The 9,222-nt window shown below is 40.8% G+C and overlaps 1 pseudogene; it reads right to left on the bottom strand.

Moving 5' to 3' along the window:
- Nucleotides 1-766: 766 nt before the first annotated feature.
- Nucleotides 767-1,756, bottom strand: LOC100671050 (olfactory receptor 2V1-like; annotated as a pseudogene).
- Between the last annotated feature and the right edge of the window lie 7,466 nt (nt 1,757-9,222).

The following is a 9,222-nucleotide window of genomic DNA, read 5'->3' as shown; positions in this document are numbered from 1 at the left end:
CCTGACTGGAATCTGACTAATATATGTTTTAAAATAATGGCTCAAATATTATCTCCATTTCTGTTCCAGTGTTCATCCTCCAAAACACTGTTCCAAAACTTGAAGCACTGAAATGAATCACAGCTGCCACAGAAAATTTGGCATGTGAGTAATACTTTACAAAATGCTTTTGTATACATTATGTCATTTTATACTCTCTTCTTGCTTTCATTCAGTAAGGATTTATTGAGCAACAAAAAAGGTTTTATAGGGCACAGGGCCAGGCATTGGTAATACACAAACACACAAGGCATTACCCCTGCAGGGAGAACTTCTAAACAGTAGAGATATATTTTTGTTTCTTAAAAGAGGCATTATAAAGCTTCTAATGCAACATAAGAGCAGGCTAGGAAAAATCCAAAAAAAATTCTAGAGGCTCAACTTCTAAAACTAGAACATTTCCATTTAATATATTCATAATTGTCACCTGGAATCATGAATTAGAAAATAAGATAGATAAGACAGTGTCTAGCACTTAGTAAGTCCTCAGTAAAAGACAACTATTACAAAGAAGAATTAAAAGAGAGAATTTACATTAAGAACTTTATAAACAATCAACACTAATAGTATATATTGCTTCTGCATGGGCCTTTAATTTATATGCAGCAGTCTCCACAACATCCCTGTGAGGTAGAACAAGTGCCATGATTCTCATTTATTATGAAGAAACAGACACTCATGAAGGGTAAATGATGTACCAAGGTTATAGAGCCAAGAAATGGCAGAGTCATGCACCAGATATCCTGAAACTTCGGTGCTGGCTGACAATCCTACAACAGTCAAGCTCCTTCCTCAGTACCCCCACCACTTCCCCATTCCTCAAGCTATAAATGAGGGGGTTGAGAATAGGAGTAAGAACTGTGTAGAAGACAGAGACCACCTTGTCATGGCTAGGGGTTCTGTAGCGCTTAAGCCTCAAGTAGATGAACATGGCGGGCCCATAGAAAAGGGAGACAGCTGTCAGGTGGGAGGAACAGGTTGCCAGAGCCTCTTTACGGGTCTGAGCAGAGTGCATATGGGGCACAGCAGCCAGAATGTGAGAATAGGAGGCCATGATGATGGAGAAGGGAAGAAGAACCATGAAAAAATAGCAAGCAAATAGCAGGTTCTCGAAAAGGGATGGGTCTGCACAGGCCAGGTTCAATAAAGCTGGCACCTCACAGAAGAAGTGGTCCACATTCCTGGAGCCACAGTAGGGGAACGTCATGGTTGCCACAATCTGGATCATTCCATCTAGTATGCCAAAGGCCCAGGATCCTCCAGCAATCTGAAGACAGACCCTCTGACTTATGAGGATGGGATAGTGAAGTGGGTGGCTAATGGCCACATAGCGGTCGTAAGCCATGAGTCCCAGTAAGAGCCCCTCAGAGCCCACAAGAGAGACAAAAAGGCCAATTTGTATACCACAACCCACAAAGGAGATGGACTTTCTGCCAGACAGGAAGTTGACTGCCATCTTTGGCACAATGTTACATACCAACATGAGGTCCATGAGGGAAAGCTAAGGAAGAAGTACATGGGTGTATGAAGTCAAGGATCTATGTAGATGAGGGAGATGAGTAGGACATGCCCACAGAGGGCCACTGTGAAGACCATCATGACCATAGGGAAAAGAACAAGATCAGTTGCACAGTATGAAAAGATGCCCAAGAGGACAAAGTCGTCTGTGTATGATTGATTCAACCAGGTGTCCACAGCTCAGTTGTTCCTTGTCAACTGAGAACATGTCAAAAAAAAAAAAAGTTCATGAAATGACTGACATATCTTTGCATTCTGCCTCTTCAGATAGTCATTTTCTTTGTAAGTTATCAGATGTCAGCAGCCTAAGCTTTGGGACATAAAAAAGGACATTCTTTCATATTCCCAAGACACAGATGATAGACTCTCTGCTAGCTTATAGAATTGGACTGCATATCAATATTCGTATGTAACCATTCCACGTGTGGAAACTGAGTTATCTTGTATTTCCAATATAAAATAAATAGTCTTGATAAGACTATTGGATAATCTTCCTTCTGTAGGCAGTCTTGGCTTTGCTATTGCAACCTGACCCTACAAATGCCAGTAAATTTCCAGTAGTCAGAAAGCACTGCTTTAAACTAGACCAAGCTGGATTCAGCCCACCTCACATGCAAAGAAGGGCCAGCTGTGACCGTTAGTTGTCCTCAACATAGGATGCAGCAACAGGTGGAACAAATCAGAAGAAAAATCATCACCTAGACTCCATTTGGAAGTGAGAGGTTTGACAAGAATCGTATCACCTCCTGTTTTCTGGCCACCATAATTCCTGCAACATCTTCCCTATGTAGTCCTTCTAGAATTTTCCCTCTCCAGTATGCCTGCATGGCCACCATATAAGCCCTGCTCCCCCATAGCTCAGGGAGTGGGATCTGAGGAACTTCCTCCTGGCTCCTTGCTCTGCGCATTGCACCTTCTAGGATTTGGCAACACCACGTCACACTGACTGTCTTATCTGGGATCACATGGACTTGGTAAGCTATCTCTAGTGGGGCTTAGACCATTTTATATCCAATATATAATTTATATGTGTTACAATAAGGAAAAGTAATAAAAGCTTAAGATTTTCTTTAGTCTTTATTTACTTAGATCAGAAATCTTGGGATCAGTCTTAATGCCTCTGTTTCTTTCATCTCTCTATTCAAACAATCAGAAAAGCCACTTGGCTGGCTCTACATTCAAAACATCTCTGAATCCAATTAGATCTTACCACCCCCACTGCTGCCATCTTGGTCCAAGTGAGCTAGATTATAATTCCTTGTCTCCCAGTTTCTACCTTTGAACCCCTTGAGACTATTCTCATAGCTATTCAAATGGCTATACTAAAATGTAAGTCACATGATGTAACTCTCAAGCTGAAAGTATATCAGTGACTTCTTAAATTACTCCAAACAAAGCCAAAATCCTTTAAGTGGCACCCAGGGTCCTATATGACCCTCCCCTCTCACAAATACTCTTACTCCAATCTCATCTCCTACCATTCCTCCCCCACAATTATTGTGCTTTCCCCTCACTCAGTGAATTTCCTGAGGAAAAAAAAAACTAAGCACACTCCTTCCTTTGCCATTTGCATTTTCTCCTCTCTCTTCCAGACTTCTGTCTCTCTCGTGTGCCTCAGCCCTTTACTCAAATGCCAACTTTTTAAAGAGACCTTCCATGAAAGCCATATTAAAAACTATAAATGTCTTCAACTGCCTAGGCAATTGCCTGCTTTAGTTTTATCCACAACACTTAGACCATTTGATACATACCTGCTTGTTTGTACTTTTACTACCTGTCACATCCCACTACAATATGAGCACTGTTTTTGTTCATCATTATGTTGAAATCCCCTAGAGTGGTGCTTGGCAAATAGTATGAGCTCAACATTTATAATTTGGCTGAATAAAATAATACACAAAGAAGTTGTATGCAATTTCCATTTTCTAAAAGCAGAAAGTCTGCCGCTTTCATTACAAGAGAAAGTCTTCTTCATATGAATGTAGTACAATTCACTGCTTCATTCTTTTCTTGAGCGTAGTGAGAGATAAAGTAAGAAATATCTTCAGGTATTTAGAAAAAATAACCATGTTATTACAAATGGATGTTACTGATATCTAGAAGACATACACATGCTGGTGTGTTCATGTGGATCATAGCTCAGTGCAAAGAGGAAACAAGGCAACTCCACTGCCTTGGTTTTGTGTAAAGGCCCATGTACATTTCCAAGCTAGGATGGGCCTGCCCATGTGCTGAGAATGTCTAGTGCTGTCCACTGTGTGCAGAGACCTTCAGCCATGTACACCCTACCCAACTCCAACCTTCAAGGAGACGTGCTTTTGGTCTCTCTTTCTTTCCCTCTCTTTCTTCTCTCGTCACTTCTCACAATTTCCACACTTCCTTCTGGTCATCACACACTTACATAACAAGTGCATCTCCCTAGGAAAGCCTTTCCTTTGCAGAAACAGCAAACATAACAGACAGAAAGCCAGAAAGGACATCCGAGCACTGGGTCCAAGAACCATCTCTTCTATCACTACTGACTGTGAAACTCATCCAGTGCTCCCAGCCTCTGCCAGAGACACTTGCATCATCTGTGAAATGAGGATAATTATGCCAGTTCCCCATCCCTGTGCTCTCATGAGCCTCTGATGAGAAAGTTTATGTGGAATTTTCCAGGAAAGAGCTCTAATATGTCAGTTTACTAGCAGTAATGCCATGTCAGTGAGTAGCAACATTTATCTTTCCATATCAGATGGCTCCCCTGGGCTCTAGATTCTACTATACACTGTGTTCTTAGCCTCTTCCCTCAGATATCCAAGAGGTTCATCCCACCTTAAGTGATAAAATAGAGCTCTTTGTTCTACTCTAGAGAACCTTGTGTCCTCCCAACTTCTTCCCCATTTCAGTTAATGGCTGGCTCTTCTTTCAAAATATCTCCACCCCCTGACTACTTCTTACCCCTCCCCTGCTGCCACCCTGCCCACAACATTGTCCCTGCTCCCTGGAGGATTGCAGTGGCACCTGATGTGTCCTCCAAAAGGTTATGTTGAAAATAAAAAATTTTTGTCTTCTGTACATATTCACCAGAAGCATACACAGACGCACACACACACAAACACAGGCAAAATTATGTTGAAGCCCTAAACCTTATACCTGTAAATATGACCTTCTTTGGAAATAAGGGTTTTCTTTTATTGTGCTCATGAGATGATACCAGAATAGTGTTCTGTGGTACATAGGGTTGCTATGAGTTGGAACCAGCTTCCTGGCACCTAACAACAACAACAATGACCAGAATAAGGTGGGTCCTAAACCTAAACACTTCTGAATGGTGTCTTATAAAAAAGAGCAGAGAGAGGTGGGGCCAAGATGAATGACTAGGTAGAAGCTACCTCGGATCCCTTTTGCAACAAAGACTCGGAAAAACAAGTGAATTGATCACATACATGACAATCTATGAACCCTGACCATCAAACACAGATCTAAAGAGTTGACCTGAGTGACAGAGACTGAGAACGAATAACCACGGGGAAGCAACAACTGCTTTTGGAGCCTGGAGCCAGCATCCCAGTTAGGAAACCTTGGTGCCGGGCTTTGGACTGGGTGCAGGGGGCTGAGCACAGCATCCTGAGACGGCGCAAAAGTGGGACGCAGCCCTAACCCCCAGAAGTGACCTCGGGGGAAGCCCAGCCAGTGCACGCAGGCAGCGCAGCGACATGGCTAACAGGAGGAGAAGTCACCGGGAGGCAGCGACTGGTTTTGGAGCCGGGAGTGCAGCGTCCCAGCCAGGGAATGTTGGCACTGGGCTTTGGACTGAGAGCAGAGGAACTGACCACGGCTTCTGAGACAGCACAAACACGGGACCCGGGCCTGACCCTCGGGGGCAATCTCAACCCAGCCAATGCACACAGTAAAGACATGCCCCTCGGGAATCTCAGATAAAACAGTCATCCCAAGCAAGATAAGTAACTTTGTCTATATTCCGGGGTGCTACTCTCTCCTATCTATCTGATCCCTCCCCTTCCCTTCCCAGGCGGCTTCATTAACATTGGAATTTCCTGAGCCAGACAGTGAAGTGCACTGTGGTTTTTCTTTTTTGTCTTTTCCTAACCAATTCTCCTGGCCTGAGAGAAGCAGCTACAAAAAACCCAGGGACCAAAAATCCTTCCCTAACTGGACTGAAAACACAGAACCAGCTCCAGCCAAGCCTATGTGATCCACAGTCTTGGGCTTTCATCCCTACAGGGAACAAGGTGGCTATTATAATGCAAAGGCATTTCTGATAGGGATCTGACTGTAATTGTTTTAGCAGATTACTGGAAAGACAAGTTTCCCAGGTCTGATATCTCTGTGTATTCAACAGAGCCCTCACTGACCCACAACAGGGAACTGAGAGCCAAAGCTCCCCCCAGACCACCTAGCCTCCTGCCTTAGGAGACTAAGGGGGTGACACCTACCAATCTGTAGAGGTACTTGCATTGGGGGCCTAAGGTACAGCTGCAGAGCCCACCCACCAAAGTGCTTTAGGAATAGAGACACACCTACCTCACTGGCACTTGGGGGAAGCCTGTCAGCATCCTGCCCCCCCCCCCGGGGAGACTGAACCCCTGCTGCTACTAGAATCTGGTGCACACAACTATCACCACTACTTCTCTAGGTGGATAGGTGACAGTCTGCACCACACACTTGATGACCCAAAATCAGATTCTACTCAAGAATAGTGAATGGACTCTTAGGTTTATATATCTGGTAACAGCCCAAACCAGCTGGTAATAGGACATAAGTGATTCAAGGGTTACAACAAACAAGACAGCTCAATCTCGTAGCCCATCTACGTATATTGAAAGAAAACAAAACAAGATAAGACTCAGTGAGCAAACATAAAATAAATCACTATAATATCTTAGAGATGGCTCGGAGACAGCAGATGATATCAAACCACATAAAGAACCAGACCATGATTGCTTCTACAATTCCCCAAATTAAAGAATCAAAATCTTTCCCAAATGAAGATACAATCCTGGAATTGCCAGATGCAGAATATAAAAAACTAATTTACAGAATGTTTCAAGATATCAGGGATGACCTCAGAAATGAAATAAGGCAATCTACAGAAAAAGCCAAGGAACACACTGATAAAGCAGTTGAAAAAATCAAAAAGATTATATAAGAACATAGTGGAAAAATTAATAAGCTGCAAGAATCCATAGAGAGGCAGCATTCAGAAATCCAAAAGATTAACAGTAAAATTACAGAATTAGACAACTCAATAGGAAGTCAGAGGAGCAGACTCGAACAATTGGAATGCAGAGTGGAGGATCCGGAGGACAAGGGAATTGACACCAATATAGCTGAAAAAAAAATCAGATAAAAGATTTTTAAAAAATGAAGAAAGCCTAAGAATCATGTCAGATTCTATCAAGAAGAATAACTTGCATGTGATTAGAGTCACAGAACAGGGAGGGATAACAGAAAATACAGAGAGAATAGTTGAAGATCTGTTGGGAGGAAACTTCCCTGACATCTTGAAAGATGAAAGGATATCTATCCAAGATGCTCATCAAACCCCATATAAAATTGATCCAAAAACAAAATCACCAAGACATATTATCATCAAACTTCCCAAAACCAAAGATAAAGAGAAAATTTTAAAAGCAGCCAGGGTTAAAAGAAAGGTCTCCTACAAAGGAGAAGCAATAAGAATAAGTTCAGCCTACTTATCAGAAACCATGTAGGCAAGAAGGCAATGGGATGACATATATAGAACACTGAAGGAGAAAAACTGCCAACCAAGGATCATATATCCACCAAAACTCTCTCTAAAATATGAAGGCAAAATTAAAACATTTACAGATAAACACAAGCTTAGAGAATTTGCAAAAACCAAACCAAAGCTACAAGAAATACTAAAGGAAATTGTTTGGTCAGAAAGTCAATAATATCAGATACCAGCACAACACAAGGTCACAGAACAGAACATCCTGATATCAACTCAAATAGGGAAATCACAAAAACAAATTAAGATTAATTTTAAAAAGAAAAAAAGCTCAAAACAGGGAATCATTGAAATCATTATGTAAAAGATCACAATAATCAAAAACAGGGACTAAATACAGGAGGCATAGAACTGCCATATGGAGAGGAAAACAAGGTGATAATAGAACAATACAAGTTAGGTTTTTACTTAGAAAAATAGGGGTAGGTATTAAGGTAACCAAAAAGAGGTATAACAACTACATAACGCAAAATAAAAACCAAGAAAAACATAATGATTCAGCAAACATAAAGTCAACTACTATGAAAATGAGGAACACACAATTTACAAAGAAAAACAACTCAGCACAAAAAAGTAAGTGGAAAAATGAAATTGTCAACAACACACACAAAAAGGCATCAAAATGACAGCACTACACACATACTTATCTATAATTACGCTGAATGTAAATGGACTAAATGCACCAATAAAGAGACAGAGAGTCTCGGACTGGATAAAGAAACACGATCCATCTATATGCTGCCTACAAGAGACACACCTTAAACTTAGAGACACGAACAAACTAAAACTCAAAGGATGGAAAAAATATATCAAGCAAACAACAAGCAAAAAAGAGCAGGAGTAGCAATATTAATTTCTAACAAAATAAACTTTAAAGTTAAATTCACCACAAAGGATAAAGAAGGACACTACATAATGATTAAAGGGACAATAGACCAGGAAGATATAACCATATTAAATATTTATGCACCCAATGACAGGGCTGCAAGATACATAAAACAAACTTTAACAGAACTGAAAAGTGACATAGACACCACCACGACTTCAACACACCACTTTCGGAGAAGGACAGGACTTCCAGTAAGAAGCTCAATAGAGACACGGAAGACCTAACTGCTACAATCAACCAAATTCACCTCATAGACTTATACAGAACGCTCCACCCAACAGCTGCAAAGTACACTTTTTTTTCTAGCGCACATGGAACACTCTCTAGAATAGACCACGTATTAGGTCATAAAACAAACCTTTGCTGAATCCAAAACATCGAAATATTACAAAGCATCTTCTCAGACCACAAGGCCATAAAAGTGGAAATCAATAACAGAAAAATTAGGGAAAAGAAATCAAATACTTGGAAACTGAACAATACCCTCCTCAAAAAAGGCTAGGTTATAGAAGACATTAAGGAGGGAATAAAGAAATTCATAAAATGCAACGAGAATGAAAATACTTCCTATCAAAACCTCTGGGACACAGCAAAAGCAGTGCTCAGAGGCCAATTTATATCAATAAATGCACACATCCAAAAAGAAGAAAGGGCCAAAATCAGAGAATTGTCCCTATAACTTGAACAAATAGAAAGTGAGCAACAAAAGAATCCATCAGGCACCAGAAGAAAACAAATAATAAAAATTAGAGCTGAACTAAATGAATTAGAGAACAGAAAAACAATTGAAAGAATTAACAAAGTCAAAAGCTGGTTCTTTGAAAAAATTAACAAAATTGATAAACCATTGGCCAGACTGACTAAAGAAATACAGAAAAGGAAACAAATAACCCGAATAAGAAACGAGATGGGCCACGTCACAACAGACCCAACTGAAATTAAAAGAATCATATCAGATTATTACGAAAAATTGTACTCTAACAAATTTGCAAACCTAGAAGAAATGGATGAATTCCTG

This window comes from Loxodonta africana, chromosome 2 (assembly GCF_030014295.1).
Source record: "Loxodonta africana isolate mLoxAfr1 chromosome 2, mLoxAfr1.hap2, whole genome shotgun sequence".
NCBI lineage: Eukaryota > Metazoa > Chordata > Mammalia > Proboscidea > Elephantidae > Loxodonta > Loxodonta africana.
This window is presented reverse-complemented; position numbering and strand designations above follow the sequence as displayed.